At 45.5% G+C, this 20,942-nt stretch overlaps 1 protein-coding gene across 1 annotated transcript in view; it reads left to right on the top strand.

The window, feature by feature from the left end:
* The first annotated feature begins 19,370 nt into the window (after positions 1–19,370).
* Positions 19,371–20,942, top strand: part of KMT2D (lysine methyltransferase 2D) — a 109,118-nt gene continuing 107,546 nt past the window's right edge. The window contains exon 1 of the mRNA XM_063426065.1: positions 19,371–19,883. The gene's annotated coding sequence lies outside the window, so the exon portion shown is untranslated. The remainder of the gene's footprint in view (positions 19,884–20,942) is intronic.

Here is a 20,942-nt window from a genome sequence, read left to right as displayed (position 1 = left end):
TCCAATCAAGACACACCAGGACGGAATTAACATTCAGGAATCCCATATATAAACGGACTCTTTCAAGACATATCCACACTTCTGAAGAAGCCTTTTTGATAGGCGAAACGCGTTAAGTGAACTTTGAAAGACTTTTTATATAGCACTCTTATTTATTTTATCCAATTTTTGTTTAATAAATTCTTTGTTTATATACATTTGAATTTTATTTTTTCCATCCTGGTTATCATCCTGTTCCTTGGTGGGGACTATACCACCTACGCTATAGAAACTAGAGCAAGTTCTGCTCTAGTAAATGTGAGTACTGATTTTACATCATTTTATTCATTCTTTATTTTATAAATATATATTGCACGATCTGGATTCTCCTGTCTCTCCACATATTACTCCATCCAAGACGATTGGGACCACCACTACCTCATATATATCCTTAGACGGGGATTGTTCCGTCCAGGCGTACTAACGGCAGAGCTCTAGGTTAGCTCTGGGATATGTGAGTGGAAAATTATTAGTATTATTCATTTACATACTTATTGTACTTAACATATTGCACTATTATTCTCTGTATGTTCCTTTTATTTCTGAGGTCATATTGTATAAGAGGACCATTACTTCAATTATTGTGTACATATACTTTTTTGTATATTTATCTAGTTCTTTATTTTTAAGGCACGGTCTCCTCCCTTTCTTTCTCCTGTTACAATGTGCCCGACAACACCGTAATACAACTCACAGCTTCTGGCACACTGTAATTTGGAGTGACAAGACCAAAATAGAACTTTATAGTCACAACCATAAACGCTATGTTTGGAGAGGGGTCAACAAGGCCTATAGTAAAAAGAATACAATCCCCACTGTGAATCATGGTGGTGGCTCACTGATGTTTTTTTTTTTTTTTGGGGGGGGGGGGGATGAGCTCTAAAGGCAATGACAATGACAATGACCCTAAGCACAAGGCCAAGTTGACTCTCCAGTGGTTACAGGAGAAAAAGGTGAAAGTTTTGGAGTGGCCATCATAGTCTCCTGACCTTAATATATTTGAGCCACTAAGAGGAGATCTCAAACGTGCAGTTCATGAGGACGACCAAAGACTTTGCATGACCTAGATTCATTTTGCCAAGACGAATGAACAGCTATACCACCTGAAAGAATGAGGGGCCTCATAGACCACTATTACAAAAGACTGAACGATGTAATTTATGCTAAAAGGTGCAATTGTAACGAAAATATACCCCAACTCACAGAATTCAACTCAACAAAAGACAACACAGAGGAGAGATACGTCTACCGGACCTTAGAATGGCCGGACTCGACGTATATGAGAGGAGACAGAGTCAGTAACGATCCAAGGTCAAGGGCACAAAGAGACAGCGTAAACTAGGACTAGCCGGGGTCTGGTACACAGTAAACAGCAAGCCAGCAAACAGAACAGATAAGGATAAAGAGATAACATAGTCAGAAACAAAGCCAAGGTCAATACGAAGGAACACAACTGAACACAACAAACGCTAAAGGGAACTGCAACAGAAACCACGATAGGGCAAGGACTAAGGGGAAAAAGGTGAGTATAAGTACCTTCTAAATTAATGTGATTGGCTCCTGTCATATCCACACCCCCAAAAGGTAAGTGTATGGGGAGTGTGGCATGACAGGGGCCAATGGGAGCCTTTTGCCAATTTAGGCTCTCACTGTTTCTTTAAGAGCGTGCCCGAGACTCGCGGCGCGCTCTTAGATTCAGGCGGGACACGTGACCGCTTCTCGCGGTCACTGCCCGCCTTCCTGTTGCAGCCGTCGGATGAGCCGCGTGCGGCTCGTGCTCGAAGAGAGGACCGCGGCCGGCCCCTGGATAAGGTAAGTAATGCTACAGTACCCCCCCCTGAGGACACGCCCTCCGGGCGGGTAGGGCCAGGTCTGGCAGGAAAACGAGAGTGGAAAGAACGCACAATGCGAGGAGTGTGAACAGCATCAGCTGAAATCCAACTGCGCTCCTCAGGCCCATAGCCCTTCCAATGCACCAAGTACTGAAGTCGACCCCTAAGGAAACGAGAGTCAAGAACAGCAGAAACTTAGAATTCCTCATGACCCTCCCCAGAGACAGGAGGGGGAGGGGGAGTATGCCGGGTATAGCAATTGCGTACGTAAGGCTTCAACAATGAGGTGTGAAAGACATTAGGAATACGCAGATTCTTAGGAAGGCCCAAGGCATATGAAACAGGATTAACCTTATGCAGAATACGATAAGGACCAATGAAGCGGGGAGCCAATTTCATAGAAGGCACCCGGAGGCGAATATTCCGCATGGAAAGCAAAACCCTGTCCCCCACAACATAAGAAGGAGCCGCCCTGCGATGCTTGTCAGCCTGAGTCTTCTGGCGAGCAGCGGAATCCACCAAAGAACGCTGAACCTGCTTTCAAGTATTACGCAAACCAGCCAAATGCTCATCCAGAACTGGCATGCCCTGTGAGGAGAATGCAGCCGGAAGAACAACAGGATGCTGGCCATAGACAACGTAAAAAGGGCTTTTGCCGGAAGAATCATGAGTGGCGTTATTCCGAGCAAACTCAGCCCAAGGAAGAAGGTCAGACCAATTGTTCTGATGGTGGGACACAAAACAACGAAGGTACTGTTCCAGAGACTGGTTGGCACGTTCTGCAGCTCCATTAGACTGGGGATGGTAAGCGGAAGAAAATGAGAGAGAAATACCCATTTCTGAACAAAAGGCTTTCCAGAACCTGGAAATAAATTGGCTACCCCTATCGGACACAATAGATACGGGAATACCACGTAACTGGAATACCTCTCTAGCGAAGATAAGAGCTAGTTCCCTGGATGTGGGCAACTTGTGAAGAGGCACAAAGTCAGCCATTTTGGAAAACCGATCTACTATCATCAGGATAACTGTGTAACCATTCGAAGGGGGTAATTCAACAATAAAATCCAAGGATAAGTTAGACCAAGGTCTCTCGGGAACGGGTAACGGATGCAGAAGCCCACAAGGAACTCTACGAGAAGATTTCATACAGGCACAAGTAGTACAAGCACCTATATAGTCAGTGACATCCTTGCGTAAGGAATCCCACCAAAAATACAGGAAAACAGCTGACATCGTTTTGGAAATACGAGGATGTCCAGCAGTCTTAGTATCATGATATAACGACAGAATATCCCGTCTCTCGGGAACATCAACGAACAATTTATCAATAGGCCTCTCGCTAGGTGCCATGCTTTGTTTCGCCTGTATGGCCTGCAAGAGGGATGAAGAAATAGACAAAATAGTAGTAGCTATTATCCTGTCTGGGGGAATGACAGGACTGTTTGTCAGCAGTTTCGAACTGTCTGGACAGAGCGTCTGCTTTAATGTTACGATCACCTGGTCTATAGGTGATAATATAATTGAAACGGGACAAAAACAGTGACCACCTAGCCTGCCTAGAAGATAATCTTTTAGCTTCACCAAGGTAGGATAGGTTCTTGTGATACGTAAAAATGAGGATAGGATCCTTGGTTCCTTCTAACAAGTGTCTCCATTCTTTAAGAGCTAAGATAATAGCAAGGAGTTCGCGATTACCCACATCATAATTCTTTTTAGCTTTGGACATTTGTCTAGAAAAGAAGCCACAAGAATGCAATGGCTTTTCAGGCGACTCTCTTTGGGACAAAACAGCACCTACCCCGATATCAGAAGCATCAACTTCAAGAATATAAGGCAGTGAGGGGATAGGATGCTGTAAAATAGGTGCAGAAGCGAATGTAGTTTTAAGAAATTCAAAAGCCTGAAGTGCCTCGGGAGACCAGACACGAGTATTACCACCCTTTTTAGTCATACGGGTGATAGGCGCTACAATAGAAGAAAAACCCTTAATAAAGCGTCTATAATAGTAAGAGAAACCAAGAAAACGCTGAATGGCTTTCAAACCTTGTGGTAGAGGCCACTCTATGACAGCAGAAAGCTTCTGGGGATCCATATGAAAACCTTTAGCAGAAATTAAATATCCCAAAAACTGGACTTCGGATTGGTCAAATAAACATTTTTCTAGTTTACAATAAAGACTATTAGCAAGAAGGGTCTTCAGGACTGTAGTAACATGTCTGTGATGAGTGTGGAAATCTGTAGAATATATTAGTATGTCGTCCAAGTACACGATTACGAATGTGTGAATAAAGTCTCTTAAGACGTCATTAATAAATTCTTGAAATACTGCTGGGGCATTGCAAAGACCAAATGGCATAACAGTATACTCGTAATGACCGGATCTAGTGTTGAATGCCGTCTTCCATTCGTGGTCTTTCTTAATACGTATTAAATTGTATGCACCTCTAAGGTCCAATTTAGTGAATACAGTAGCATGTTTCAACCTGTCAAACAATTCTGTGATTAAAGGTATAGGGTATGCATTTTTGATAGTGATTTTATTTAGACCTCTATAATCGATACACGGTCTTAAATCACCTTCTTTCTTAGCTACGAAGAAGAACCCCGCTCCAGACGGAGAAGAGGATCTCCTAATGAACCCCTTTTCTAGTGATTCCTTAACATACTCCTCCATGATACGGTTTTCTTGAATAGATAAAGGGTACACCCTGCCCTTCGGAGGTATAGTGCCAAGCAATAAATCGATAGCACAATCATAGGGTCTGTGAGGCGGTAATTTATCAGCTTCCCTTTTATCGAATACAGTCTTGAGAAACAAGTACTGAGGAGGTATAACAGTAGACAAAGGAGGAGTAGTAGGAACATTAATAGAATTTAAAGGGGTGACTTTAATCATACAAGATTCGTGGCAGGCTTGTCCCGACTCCCAGTCGAAAATGGGATTGTGAGAACGTAACCATGGGTACCCTAACACAATATGAGAAGAGGTGGAGGTAGAGGTGATAACCTGGAACTGAACAGTCTCAAAGTGTAAAACCCCTGTATACATGAATAATGGTACAGTTTCATGGGTAACAACTGGAGTACTTAAGGGTCTACCATCTATGGCCTCAATGGCCAAGGGTATCTCCCTCTCTCTGATCCCTGTATACATGAATAATGGTACAGTTTCATGGGTAACAACTGGAGTACTTAAGGGTCTACCATCTATGGCCTCAATGGCCAAGGGTATCTCCCTCTCTCTGATCGGAATGTTGTTTTTCGTAACAAAAAGTCTATGAAGTTCTCAGCAGCCCCGGAATCAACCAAGGCTAGTATGCTTTCAGCTATACAACTCTCTCCCATATGAAGAGAAACAGGGAGAAGCAAACGGTTAGGAGGCAATTTAGGAGACTTAGATATCACACCCAAGGCCAGTCCCCTACAAGGTCTTAGGTGCGAGAGTTTTCCGGAAGCACAGGACATTCTTTTATCATATGGTCTCTCCTACCACAGTATAGGCAGAGTCTGTCTCTTCTTCTATGCAATTTTTCAGTATCAGAGAGTTTGGCAACCCCTAATTGCATGGGTTCCTCCTCAGATACTCTGAAACTCTCAGGTTTATCATCTTTGGGGTTATTATGTGTAACTAAACGTCTATTCCTGTTCTTGGTATAGAGCCTGTCACAAATTCTGTTATCTATATCAATGAGGTAGTCAATAAGGTCCTCTAATGCAATAGGAAGCTCCATAGCTGCTACCTCATCCAATATAGTGTCAGATAAACCTTCCATAAATGCAGTAGTTAACCCATTGTTGGTCCAATCTACCTGTGAAGCAAGGGTATGAAAGTGAATGGCATAGTCAGCCACAGACCTAGAGCCCTGTTTGATTCTCATTAATGTTCTGGCGGCATTCTTTGACCTTTTAGTGGTGTCAAAAGTTCTACGGAAAGCCGTCAGGAAACTATTGAAATTATGCACCATAGGTCCATTGGCTTCCCAAATAGGATTTGCCCACTCAAGTGCTTTGTCAATAAGTTGATGCATCAAAAACCCCACTTTAGACCTATCAGTGGGAAAGGAACGTGGATACATCTCAAAGTGGTATTCTATTTGATTAATGAAACCTCTGCATGTCTTAGCCTCCCCTCCATACCTGGGAAGGGGTGTTAAATGGGGCGAAGTATTAGGCATAGTGGATACTTCGGGAAGAAGAGGTGTAGGAGGGTTAGGTCCGGTTGCAGGAATAGATCTAGACAAGAGCGTCTGGAGAGCCTGAGCTATCTGATCCATACGTTGGTCCTGCTCTACAAACCTTGCCTCATGAGAAGCCATTTGCTGAGCTAAATCTGCGGGGTCCATGGCCCTATCGTAATGTAACGAAAATATACCCCAACTCGCAGAATTCAACTCAACAAAAGACAACACAGAGGAGAGATACATCTACCGGACCTTAGAATGGCCGGACTCGATGTATATGAGAGGAGACAGAGTCAGGAACGATCCGAGGTCAAGGGCACAAAGAGACAGCGTAAACTAGGACTAGCCGGGGTCTGGTACACAGTAAACAGCAAGCCGGCAAACAGAACAGATAAGGATAAAGAGATAACATAGTCAGAAACAAAGCCAAGGTCAATACGAAGGAACACAACTGAACACAACAAGCGCTAAAGGGAACTGCAACAGAAACCACGATAGGGCAAGGACTAAAGGGAAAAGGTGAGTATAAGTACCTTCTAAATTAATGTGATTGGCTCCTGTCATATCCACACCCCCAAAAGGTAAGTGTATGGGGAGTGTGGCATGACAGGGGCCAATGGGAGCCTTTTGCCAATTTAGGCTCCCACTGTTTCTTTAAGAGCGCACCCGAGACCCGCGGCACGCTCTTAGATTCAGGCGGGACACGTGACCGCTTCTCGCAGTCACTGCCCGCCTTCCTGTTGCAACCGTCGGATGAGCCACGCGCGGCTCGTGCAGCAGCAGGACCGCGCGCGGCTTGAAGAGAGGACCCCCTGGATAAGGTAACGCTACAGCAATACACAGTATTAAGAACTAAGGGTAGGCAGACTTTTGAACAGGGGTCATTCCATTTTTTTTCTTTGTTGCCATGTTTTGTTTTATGATTGTGCCATCTTGTTATGACCTACAGTTGAATATGAATCCCATAAGATATAAAAGAAATGTGTTTTGCCTGCTCACTCATGTTTTCTTTAAAAATGGTACATATATTACCAATTCTCCATGGGTATGCAAACTTTTGAGCACAACTGTATGTGGATTTGCAATCCTCCAGACCCAAGGTCAGGAGCAGTACTGGGTTACAAACCTATAAGGTTCCTCAAGTTGGCTGTGCTAATATTCACATGTACTGCTCTGAGATACATTGCTGATGGTGATATTAAGTGGTTTCTGCCCATAGTGACTTGCATGAACATAAGAAAAGAAAATCAGAAACCAAAAAAACAACCAGGCAAAGTATATACATAGATATTGCCGGACCTGTGACACCTGCCAGCGAATAGGAAAGAGATGAGATCCCTCCATGGTTAGTTGAGAAGAGGATGATCTCATGGGGCTCCAGGCTAAACCTACATCCTTACTGTAGTGGAATATGTGACCAGTTATTCAGAAGTGGTAGTGTTAACAAACATCCAGGTGGAGATGGTGGCTGATGCCTTGATACAGATCGTCTCCTGGGCCAGGTTCCCCCAAGAGATAATCTCAGATCAGGGTACCAGTTAGTGGATAGTTCACTGCAGAACTTACACACCAGCTGTGGAAACTCTGTGGGTGTTAAACCCCATACAAATGCTCCTATATCATCCGCAGATGAACGGTTTATGAAAGCTGTTTGATTTCACATTGAAACAGAAACTTCAGACCCGTAATCCAGGAAGGGAGAGACAGGGAAGGAAGGAACCCCGATCATACCAGTGCTGGAGATGAGGGACTGCCTGGAGCACTTGACTGAAACTATCAGGGAGAACCTCAAGACCCTCCAAAGTAGACAAAAGAAATGGTAAGATCAGTGAACCCAGAACCTTACTTTCCAGATAGGCCAGAAGATGCTAGTTTGCACCTTATTGCATATTCTATTCACATTAGATATGGGTGTCTAGATTGAGCATAAGTATCTGATGGTATCAATAAGTCACATGGCTTTCTTTGTCTGAGAATTACATAGTTGTTTACGTTGAAAGCATAATAAAGTTCATCAAGTTCCACCTAAGCCCATTTTATAATGCTGTTGATAAAAAAAAAAGGCAAAGAAAAATCCCAGTTGTAGTCATTTCCTATTATGCCACAAAAAAAAGTAAGAAAAATCCTTATTGACTCCATAAAAGGCAATCAGATTTCTTCTTGGATCAACAATCGAGACTCATAAAACCTTTCCTCATGCATCCTCCTCTGCAACCTTGCCCAACTGTCACCCAGCTACCTGCATGTTCCCCAGCTGGCTCATCTACTTCCACTCCACAACCTGCCCCTACTAAACTCTGCTCAGTAAGCAGTAAGCCCTCCTCAGTGTTGCAATTTGCTTTTCCAGATCTCCAGTACAAGCTTGCAGGGTAGCCACTCGCTCACAGTTGCCACAGATGTATGCCCCTCCCAAAAAGACTCTTGCATGCATACATACAGCAGACTGTGCACTGAGTCAAATTTACAGTCTTGCTAACACTCACACTTGCCCCACTAAAACAATTGCAAAATGTAAAAGGTTGTTCTAACGTCTTTGTTTTTCGAAGACCTGTGGTTTCAAACTCCTACTTTAAGATAGACTAACAGAGAATCTCTTTGTAAGCAAGCTCTCTGAGTTGCTACTGCGGCTTATAGAGGTACACACAGTCACACAGGTGAAAATATGCACTCAGAGAATATAAAGTATTTTTAAACCCTGTAAACACTTAAGCAGAGTGGGGAATAGTTGGGAGGGATCTGTGTAGGAGATAAAGTTAGGAGAGGCTCTAGAGGGCCAGTAATGGGAACCAGCAGTAGCGGGATTGAAGGCACGACCCTACAAGTACATAGATGCTCGACCCTGGAAGTACATTGGGTGGAAACACCAGGACAAGCGCCCATAAAGCAATCTACTTACCGAATCCCTGATTCTGTTAGAGAAGAGATGAGGAAGGAAATTAAGAAGAAGCTAGAGCTAGGTGTTTTTTGATGCAGTAAAAAAAAATAAGAAATGATCCCGAAACACCACGGTATTGCACATAAAAGAGTATTTATTCATGCATAGAAAATACAACAAGATATCATTATAGCAGACAGAAAGTGCATAGTATAATGCTAAACCGGTATATAGTATCAAAACCACAATGTAAGTAAAATGCTAAATGCAAAAACCCATTAAAAAAGGTATACTGACCAAGAGCAGGAGAAATTAAACCCCAACGTTTCGGCTGTGAAGCCAGGATGCGGTGCCTATATTCCCACTAAGTACCTCCACCAGGTCAGCTTCCTAGCTGCCACAGGGGACTCTGGAACCCTTCAGCCCTAGATGCTGAAGCTTCACTGGGGTCACTGAGCTTCTTCCACCCTGGACCAGGCTGTAGCTCTCTCCTTCCTGGCAGGTTTCATCCCTACTTCCACCCTGGACCAGGCTGTAGCTTTTTCCTCCCAGGCGGGTATTGTCCCTTCCTCTTTCCCAAGCAGGCATCCACAGCTCTGCTCGCACTGTGACCAGCTACTACCATTACATAGCTTGTGGCTCTCAGGCCTAGCTCTTTTTAACTTGTCCAGGGATCAAGGCACCAAGCAGCCAGCCAACACGTCCGAAGACTCTGTTTCTGGGATCCACAAATAAACAAACCAGGACAAACGGTTCCAGATAGAACTAACACACATATTTTTTTTTTCCTACTCAGGATTAGCCCTTATGTGCATTTCACTAAACGGTGACAAACTCAACCTAATTTGAATAATTAAACCACACGGGAACACACACAGGAACTCATAATAACATTGCAGAAACCATAATATGCAAATCATCAGAGAGAGCACACAAAGCATTTAACAATAAACAATTACATTATACACACCCTGCATCTATAATGAGTTTAGGGTGAATATAACAAGAATAATCTGGGAATTTACATAAAGTGTCCATCTTAAGCTCCTGGTGATGATGACTACCATCAAAGTGTTATAAAGCACTCAATCAGCCCCTGGGCTTCATCTGTAGTGCTGTTCCCAAAATGGGATGGGACTCGGATTTCTGTGGACTACAGATGCCTTAATAATAGCACAGTGATAGATGCATATCCAATGCTAATTGCTAGGGGGGATGAACTGACCACTTGCATACTGGCACATTCCCTTAACCCTGAAACCATTCTCAAGTAGGCATTTATTATTTAAAAAATATATCTATATTTTTAATTTAGTTTGGACTGTATCCATTACGGGTTACGCTGTATAGGATAGAAATATTCCCCTGCCACGTTCCAATAGGCGGTAGATCGGTCTACGGTTATACCTGGGAGAAACACTTGCAGCACTTGGGCAATGTAATTGACCGAATTAGGGCAGTTGAACTGACAATGAAGCTTGACAAATATAGCATTGGGATAGATGATGTGCAGTACTTAGGACACAGGAGTTGTGGACACATTGACCAGAACAGGCCATACTTGAGGCTGAATACTATCTTTGATATGTTCCTTGACTACTTTCATGTACAGCACCACTGCCAAATCCCTCCCTGATCTGACATGGAATACCCTTCCCAGACAGATCTTGTGGTCCCTAGAGTGTGAGATGACATTCCAGCGATTCAAGACTGCTCTAACTTATGCTCCTGTCTTGGCCACTTCTAACCCATCTAAACAATTTATTGTCCACACAGATGCCTCTAAGTTTGGACTGGGAGCAGAGCCGATCCAAGTCGAGGATGACAGGGGTATCATCTTTTCACTTACATCAGCCCTAAGCTCCTGAGAATTCAGCTACACCGATGTGGAAAACAAGTGTCTGGTACTTTTATGTGTTGTCAAAAAGCTTCAGTAATATCTGTATGAAGTTTTTTTCACACAACTGACCATAAACCCCTTGCTTGGCTAAATTGTGGCAAGGGACAAAGCCAAGCTGCTACTGTGGAGCCTGGAACTCCAGCGCTATAATTTCACCAAACAATACCGAAACTAGAAGCAAAATGGGAATGTATATTGATTGTTGTACAAGTCTCAACTGGTGTTTGGGGATACTGCTATAATCACTTAGGATGTTTGAGCCGAGTAAGGGAGGCTAATTAGTAGGGATACTCAAGCTAAGCTCCATTACAACAATGACCCATATAAAAAATCATGGGATTATAGTGTTCCTTTAAGCACTACTTACGATTGTTGCTATGCTGTGCAAAATTTTACTGGATGCAGCAATTTCAACAAAACTAAAAACTGCCTTTGCTAGGTTTAAAGGGACACTCCAAGCGCCCAGACCACTTCTGCCCATTGGAATGGTCTGGGTGCCAACTCCAACTACTCTTAACCCTGCAAGTGTAATTATTGCAGTTTTTTATAAACTGCAATAATTACCTTGCAGAGTTAACTCCACCTCTAGTGGTTGTCTACTAGACAGCCACTAGAGGTCACTTCCTGACTCATAGCACAGATTATCTGTGCTAGAGCGTCGCTGGACGTCCTCACGCTGTGTAAGGACCTCCAGCGTCGCTCATTTCCTCATAGGAAAGCATTGAAAATCTTTTTCAATGCTTTCCTATGGGGAGCGCTAATGCGCATGCGCGGCATTGCCACGCATGCGCATTAGGTCTCCTCGGCCGGTGGGCGGGATCAGTCTCGCCCACCGGCCGACGGAGACAGTAGGAGGAGCGGCGCGGAGGAGGAGGCAGCGACGAGAGACATGGTCGCTGCCTCAGGTAAGTGACTGAAGGGGTTTTCACCCCTTCAGCGACTGGGGATTAGGGGGTGGGAGGGAGAGGGTACCTCCAGTGCCAGGAAAACGGATTGTTTTCCTGGCACTGGAGTTTTCTTTTAAAGAGAAAAAAGTCATGTTAACAACTTCAAACTCCTACATCTTGCAGGACAAAAAACACATGTTATGCATATGTCCTCATTTATATGCTAAATAGCAAGTCAAAGCATATCAACCAACAATTAAAAGAAAATAAAAGGCCAGAGACATGAGTTAAAAAGAAATAAGTATATGTTTATGTAACTTAAGTATGTGTGTCAATCAAATTAACAAAAAACAGATATAACCTCTTAAGTTAAAGGGTTACTCCAAGCACCATGACCATTTTAGTGATTTAAAGTGGTCATGGAGCCTGGACTGTGTATGTACAGTGTTTTGCTATTTGCTGCACATACAGAGGAAAGGCCCTTGTTGTAACTCCACCTCCAGCAATCCTGGGCAAAAATGGCACTAGACAGTCAATGCCAGTACATCTCCGACCCCGTGCCACCCCTGTCCCTCTCTACCTAAGGTGAGAGACAGTGATGTCAGTGGATGAAGATCCGGCTGAGGAAGAAATTGGCCTCAACGCAAAAAAAAATAAAAAAGGTAATTTAAAACATAATTTTTATTTTTAAATGTCATCATCTGGGGCGGGGAAGGGTAGGACCACGACAGAAAAGGTTACCACAATCAAAACCAGTGTTTTATGAAAACTAGCCCATCACACAGATATACCTGGCATAATACAAAGTCACATTTCAGCATTCGCATCATACATGTTTTTGGACACTTACATCCTTGATGTGCAAATAAAGCATTTATCACCTGCATCTACTCTGCTAAGGGTGATCACAAGTTAAAGAACCACTATAGTGCCAGGAAAGCATACTTGTTTTCCTGGCTCTGTAGGGTCCTTGGGTCTCCCTCACCCTCGGGGCCATTTTCCTATGGACACTGGCGTCTTCTCACTGTGAAAATCACAGTGAGAAGCGCCTCTAGCGGCTGTCAATGAGACAGCCACTAGAGGCTGGATTAACCTAAAGTAAACATAGCAATTTCTCTGAAACTGCTATGTTTACAGCAGAAAGGGTTAATACTAGAGGGACCTGGCACCCAAACCACTTCATTAAGCTGAAGTGGTCTGGGTGCCTATAGTGGTCCTTTAAGTATGCATGCGCATTGTGCATCTTTTATACAATCCAGTTGTGGTTGCTAAGGACACGATTTTGAAAAAACAACAGCAACTGCTTTAAGATGTGAACGGTATTTGCAGAGACAGATTTTAGCACGGTTTGGCACCAAAATACGGGACTGGAGCTTAGAAACCTGCCAGTATTTTATTAATTGTAGGTATTTACTGGCTGTTAGTTATAACAAACGCTAACATACATCGGAAACAAGTCCTGAGCTGGCATCCATGATATGATCCACGATATAGTTTTGAGAGCTTGCACTCCAATTCTGTACAGTCATTTATGAATTCATTTTGATCTGTTAATATGAGCTATGCATAAAATCACACTCATTAGCTTATGAGGGAACTATTGAGAAATGAATAAACAAAATACATTTTTCAAAAATGCTCTCCAGGATATACCAGAAAAGAAAAGGAAAAAAATTGTACTTGTTCGTTAACTTACCGTCCAAAGAGCACTGATCGTTTTTTTTATACTCAATATTACAAAGCAACATGTCATTAAAATTATGTTATCCCCGCTGTTCTTTTATTTTACATTATAGAGGTGAGTAATGCATAATGCTTGCAAAGGCACTGGATTATTCACTGCACCAGGAATCATGAAGAACTGAGAAAGGAACTGAAAACTTTAGACTAAAAAATAATTAAATGTGAATTTCAAATTTAATGTCAAAATAGCTCAACTGGTTGAATCTATATCAGCTATGCTTTCGGCTTGGCTACTTTGGCTTTAAATTTAGAATTCACTTTCAATTGTCACATTAGGAAATAAACCTGTACGTTTTTCGTTCTTACTAAACATGACTGTTGACTGTTACTAAACATTGCAGTTAAAGGAATACACTATAGTAGTTATGGTGCCAGGAGTGCCCTTTTTAGAATGGTTTACAGGGGTCTGCTACCTGACTCCCCTGCAGCCGGAACCTTCATTCACTGAGCCAAATTCAGCAGTGCACAAGAGCTAAAGGAAGCTCCAACAACACTTTTGGCTGTAGAGAAGGCTGTGGTGCCTGAAGGAACCCAGGCAAGGAGTCAAATCTTTCCCAAATGGTTTGATTACTAACATTACCCAGGACATACTTGAAAACAAGAGAAATCTCAATGTATCTTTCCTGGTAAAATATTTTGTAAATAAATAATAAATAAATAATTAGTGGTGTGTACCAGGGCATTCCTGGATCCATAACCTCTCAAGAGTGCCGTCGTGTTTATGGTGCTTTGAGCAGCGCTTTATTTAGAGCAAGGCTGGCAAGGCTGGCATTTACCTTGGTCAATACTTTCAGGGGGGCGGCAAAAAAAGCCACCCCCCAAACACCCTGGCATATGCCTTGTCAGCCTCTTGTCCTGGGGGCCCAAGAGCTGGACGGCCACTTTTGGCCCACCCCCGAGACTGACATCTGCTCAGGTTGGTAGTGGGTGGTGAGGGAGCACTCTCCTCTGAGCTCTTCCTGCTCAGCTCCATCGTGCACCCCGCTGTGATGCCGGGGCCAAAGTGATGTCATATTCCGGCTCCGGCATCACTGAGCGGGGTGCGAGTGAGCTGAGCAGGGATTTCCGTGCTGCCTCCATTGACCACCCGTCCGGAAAGGATCCCCAAGAATTCACTCCAGCACTCCCAAAGGTAAGGAAGGAGGATTGAAATTTTCAAAAATAAATACATTATGAGTGTATAAGTGTGTGTTTGTTAATGAGTTTGTATGTGTGTCTGTGGGTGATTGTGTATGTCTGTTAGTCAATGTGTATGTGTGTCTACCAGTGAATGTGTATGTCTGTCAGTGGGTGTGTGTTTGACACGGAGTGTATATGTCAGTGAGCATATGTGTGTCTGATTGATGTGGTGTGTGTCTGACACTGTATGTGTCTGACACTGAGCGAGTAGGCGTCTGTCAGTGAGTGTGTATGCATTTATGTCAGTGAGTGTGCATGTGTGTCTGTCAGAGTGTTTGTATGTGTCTGTCATTGAATGGGTGTCTGTCAGTGAGTGTATGTGTGTCTGTGAATATGAGTGTAACTTGAGTGAGTCTTACTGTAAACAAGTGAGTATGTATGTGTCTGTCAGTGGTTGTGGGTGTTTCAATAAAAGTGTGTGTTGTTCAAACAGTGTGTGTGCCAATGACTGTATCTGTCAGTGAGTATATGTCAGTGTATGCATGAGTAAGGGCGTGTGTCTGTCAGGCAAAGAGCGGGTTGGTTTTAAAAACAAAGAGAAATTTAGATGGGGGTGGGGATTCCCGAGTTTTGTCATGCCTATGGCAGCACAAAACCAAAATATGCCACTGGCTTTGAGTGTTCCTGTAACAGACTGACTTTTGCAGAATCATTGCTCTTTTTTAAGGGGTATTTTGAAAGCGAATAATGGCTTTATTGTCTAAATTCTCCAGGGACGATCATTTACCAAGTCGTGCTGCAAATAAAATGTACTATTGTAGAGGCGGACGTGGAGAGAGAAAAATTAAAAGGTACCATTTAGCCAGTTGGGTCTAGAGCAGTGATGGCGAACCTATGGCACGCGTGCCACAGGTGGCACGCCGGGCCCTCTCTGTGGGCACGCGGCCACAGGTCCGCCATCACTGCAGAGTAGGCACCTGCCTGCCCGAAACGGCAGGCGCCTACTCTGCTTCCGGTTCGGGAGGCAGGGGGAGGGATCTGTGATGCTGATCCCCTGTCCTCCCGCGCGATGCTGTGTGGAGCGTTGCCGAGCGTTACCATGGCAACGCTCCCCACAGCATCGCGCGGGAGGACAGGGGATCAGCATCACAGATCCCTCCCCTGCCTCCCGAACCGGAAGCACTGCCTGCCACCACCGGACCACCAGGGATGACGGTACCGCCACCGGACCACCAGGGATGGCTGTGTCCCCCCCCCCCACTTCATTAAAGGTAAGAAGGAGGGAGGGGGGGATACTGACACACAGCACCCCTACCCCCCCAGAAGTACCCTTACACCCCCAGCACCACCCCTAGCCCCCACAGCACCCCCCCAGAAGTACCCTTACCCCCCACAGCACCACCCCACCCCCCCAGAAGTACCCTTACCCCCCCAGCACCACCCCTATCTCCCCAGCACCACCCTAGCCCCCACAGCACCCCCCAGAAGTACCCTTAGCCCCCACAGCACCACCCCACCGCCCCAGAAGTACCCATACCCCCCCAGCACCACCCCTATCTCCCCAGCACCACCCCTACCCCCCCAGAAGTACCCCTACCACCCCAGCAGTACCCCTACCATCCCATCAGTACCCCCTCTACCCCCCAGCACCCCTACCCCCCCAGCACCCATACCCCCCCCAGCAGTACCCCTACCCCCCCTCAGCAGTACCCCTACCACCCTACCCCCCCAGAAGTACCCTTACCCCCACAGCACCACACCTATCTCCCCAGCACCACCCCTACCCCCCACAGCACCCCCCCAGCAGCACCCTACCCCCCAGAAGTACCCTACCCCCCATAAGTACCCCTACCACCCCCGCAGTACCCCTACCCCCCACACACAGCACCCCTACCCCCACACACAGTACCCCTACCCACACACAGTACCCCTACCCACACACAGTACCCCTATACCCCCCAGCAGTACCCCTACCCCCCCACACAGTACCCCTACCCCTCAGCAGTACCCCTACCCCTCAGCAGTACCCCTACTTCCCAGTAGTCCCCCTACCCTCCCACCCTCCCACAGCACCCCTACCCCCCCCCCCCCACAGCAGTATCCCTACCCCCCACAGCAGTACCCATACCCTGCCAGCAGTATCCCTACCCCCCACACAGTAGCCCTACCCCCCAGCAGTACCCCTACCCCCCACACAGCACAGCACCCCTCTTACACACACATACAGCACCCCTACCCCACGCACAGCACCCGTCTCACACACACACACAGCACCCCCTCACACACACACAGCACCCCCCCAAACACACACACAACACCCCCCCAAACACACACAACACCCCCCCAACACACACACAGCACCCCCCCAAACACACACACAGCACCCCCCCAAACACACACACAGCACCCCCCCCAAACACACACACAGCAACCCCCCAAACACACACACAGCACCCCCACAACACACACACAGCACCCCCCAAACAAACACACAGCACCCCCCCCACACACACACAGCACCCCCACACACTTACACAGCACCCCCCACACACTTACACAGCACCCCCCACACCCTTACACAGCACCCCTCATACACTTACACAGCACCCCTCATACACTTACACAGCACCCCTCATACACTTACACAGTACCCCTCATACACACACAGCACCCCTCATACACACACACAGCACCCCTCATACACACAAACAGCACCCCTCATACACACACACAGCTCCCCTCATACACACACACAGCACCCCTCATACACACACAAAGCACCCCTCACATACAACACACACACACACACTCACACACGCACCCCCCCACACACACACACACACGCACCCCCCCTCCACACACACGCAATTGCCGTGTTGGCACTTTAAGGAAAAAAAAGTTGGCATGTATTGCGGTTTGGGCACTCGGGCTCAAAAAGGTTCGCCATCACTGGTCTAGAGTGTATTAAAGGTAGAACTTATTCAACTTGTTCAAAGCAGGGAGACAGTAGAGAGATGTATTACAGGGGAGAAGTGTTTATTTACCAAAGGATGCAACTGGGAGAATTGACTTTCTTAAAAAAAAATAAAAAATAATAACTGCATTGAATAATTTCTCTTAATCATAACTGTAGTGTATTCAAACTGTGAAATGTCAGGAATTGAAATCTGAATGACAAACTTTAGGCAAAAATTACGAAGCTGTGACTTTAGTTGGAGAATTATTAAAGGAGCACTATAACGGTTGAAATACAAACATGGATCCCTAACTCTATAGTGCTTTATTACCTATGTAGGTGTCCACCCCACCTTGCAGGCATTTACATTATATTTATAATGTAAGCTTTGCTTACCGAACATCCCGTGAAAATGCTAGAGTCCATGCTACCGCTCCACCTCCCTGGTTGAGGTCATCAAGATTGATGATCTCAGACAATCCAATGTTTCTCTGTTAGTGCTGGGATTCTAGTGCGCATGCATGTCAATAAGCCATGCTGCGTCAATCAAATGCTGTTGATCAGAGAAATTTGCGCTCTAACCGAGTTTAAATCTGTTATAGCTGCGAACACAACTCTGCGGTCTTCCTGGCAGTCACTAGAGGTGTGTAAACCCTGCAATGGCAAACAATTACATTTCAGTTGCAAGATTAATCCAGAGACATGACACCTAGATTACGTATTCTTGGTAGCGATATGTTCTCTTTAACCCCTTAAGGACACATGACATGTGTGACATGTCATGATTGCCTTTTATTCCAGAAGTTTGGTCCTTAAGGGGTTAAGGTAATTATGCATTGATAAAGGGGCAACCCAAAAAGTTTATATCTATATTATGTCCTTCAATAAACACATGTAGCATGATTTTAGTTCACGTTTGCCACAGATTACACTGCCCTTGTTTTTGTGTTTTATTGAGAATTATTCCAGATATTTCAGCCTAAAACCAATCATAATTGCTTAACAGAGTTTCTCAGGCATACAATGTCATGAGAACTGTGGCATGGCACTGCACAGACTTGAGTCCATTTTAGCTATGGGTATTCTGCTATGCCAAATATCATACTGCTACATATAGGTGCCCAAAATGACATTCACGCTTTATAACACAGCACACCATCAGTAAAAGCCATTGTGTCACTGACAAGCCATCCCGCGCACTTACTCTAGTATCAAACTCACAAAAGGTGGCAATGAGGCATATAATTATTGATTTTCTTTTCCACAAAATTCACAATTTAGGGAAAAAAAACACAAACAACAACAACACAAAAAAAAGTCTGTATAAAATGTAATTACATTCAATTCCCAACCCAGAGGAATAATAATAAGAATCACTAAACTATGAATTATTATGAATTGGAAAACATATTTTACAATGTAAGGACAAAACAGCCAAACTGGAAAGATAGCTATTTATTTTTTTGTTCCCCAATGTGGCTATTTTGTTGTAAAACATGATATTGCCAGGTTTCTATTCCTGGTTTATTACCTAGCCCCCCTGCAGAAACCTATATCACTATTATACCCACCCTCCTAATGGAGGTCACTGTGTGACAATGATGGACACAAGGCAGAGTGTAAACAATGTAAAGGGAGCTATAGCCATGATGGCAGCAGGCCCCAGAGTCCCTTTTCACGGATATTATTATTATTATTATAGAGTCCCCCCCCTGTGAAGGGACACCTCTTCCCCCTCCCCTGACTCCCACGTGCTCGCTCCGACCCGGCACTGGCAGTGAATGAGTTAACCCCACGGCGGAAGCATCCTGTGCGGAGCCGCGTCACTGCAGAGTCACATCCCGAGCGGTCGCGCGTATCCCTCCTCCTCCACCACCGCCGCCGCCGCAGTTCTAATAAAGCCCCGGGTGCCGAGAAAAGCCGAGTGAAAGCCCGACACCGGATACTCACGCAGCGGAATAAGCCCTTCCCCCACTACGTCGGCCTCCCCCCACTCTCTCTGCTTCCGGGCTCGCAGTAGTTTCTTGTCGCTGCCAGGGGGGCGCTGCGGCCTGAGCGGCAGGATCGGGACAGCCCGGCTCGGATGGACTACTTTATCTCCGGGCAATGAAGATGGCGGCCGGGCGCTGAGCGCGGCGGGTACTAGGCCGCAGTGGGAGTAACCGGAGAACGAAGGGACGGATCGGAGCAGCGCCGGGCCGGCACAGCCGGGGGATGGAGTGACGGAGGCCGGAGCCTCAGCCCCGGGGTGTCCTGATCCCCCCTCCCCTAAATCCCGGGCACTGTATCGGGCGACGGGGTGAGATGCTGCCCCGCTGGGGGTCCTGCCAGCCCCGGCCCCAGTAAAGGTGAGCAGCGGCGACGGCGGGAGGGCTGGGTGGGACTGGGAACATGGAGGCTGGCGGAGGGCCTGCTGTGTGCTGTGCGGGTGTGTTGGGGTCAGACACGGTGTGTGTGTCTATTGTGTGACCCTCCTGCACACGGTGCGTGTGTACGGCCCTGCCGGGAGCTGCCCCCAGTCTCCGGCCGTAACGTTGTTTTGGTGCCGTTCTCCCCATTCCCGCACACACACTGTACCCGGGCGGGGGGCGTCCAGGTGACCCTCTAAGGCCCTGGGAGGGGGGGGTGCAGGTTTGGTGTAAAATCTGACCATTATTATACAGTGATTAGTACTATGTCTCCAAAAACAGAGCAGCCACAGTCCTTAGGTTGGCAAGGTATTATGGGAGTTGTAGTCCTATAAGAGCTGGGGCTCTGCCTTTGGGCTAAGCTTTGGTTTGGGATAAGCTGTCCTGCTGTTTAGGAGGGCAAGTTTCAGAGACCCCCATGGAAAGTGACGGTCAGGCATGCTTGGGTGAGCTGGTGCTGTTCCATATACAGCCACCATGTTTTTTTTTTAATTATATATATATATATATATATAAATGTACACTTATGCTCAATCTGTGCAAACAACTCTTATATTTTTGTAACGTGGTGACGGTCCTGTATCACAGCAGACTGTGTGTTATCTGAGCTTTGTTTTCACGCTCATTTCCCCCCCATGTGCTTTGATTACCTATAGAAGTAGAATGCATCTAGTAATTGTTGACATGTTGCAGAGCATTGTTTGTTTATTCTGGACATTATTCTGCAACTTGCGTGTGTATATTCTTACTAATGTCTTTTGACACTTTCTTTCACTTTGCACTGCAGCTCTTTTTTTAATACTGTCAGCTCAAGTATAAACTGGAAGACCTAAAAGTGATAGACCAATGTACAGGATGGTGAAACAGGACTGTCCATTGTTCTTGTACAGTATTAGAACTCCAGAGTGACTTTTCGATCACACAGGCATTTTGTGTAATCTGATATTTTATTAGCTTTATTCTTTGCACTAAAACAAAACTTTTATTTGCATGTTATAT

The sequence above is a fragment of the Pelobates fuscus genome, chromosome 1, assembly GCF_036172605.1.
Source record: "Pelobates fuscus isolate aPelFus1 chromosome 1, aPelFus1.pri, whole genome shotgun sequence".
Classification (NCBI taxonomy): Eukaryota; Metazoa; Chordata; class Amphibia; order Anura; family Pelobatidae; genus Pelobates; species Pelobates fuscus.
Note: the sequence above shows the minus strand (reverse complement) of the source record. Positions and strands in the feature narration are given on the sequence as shown.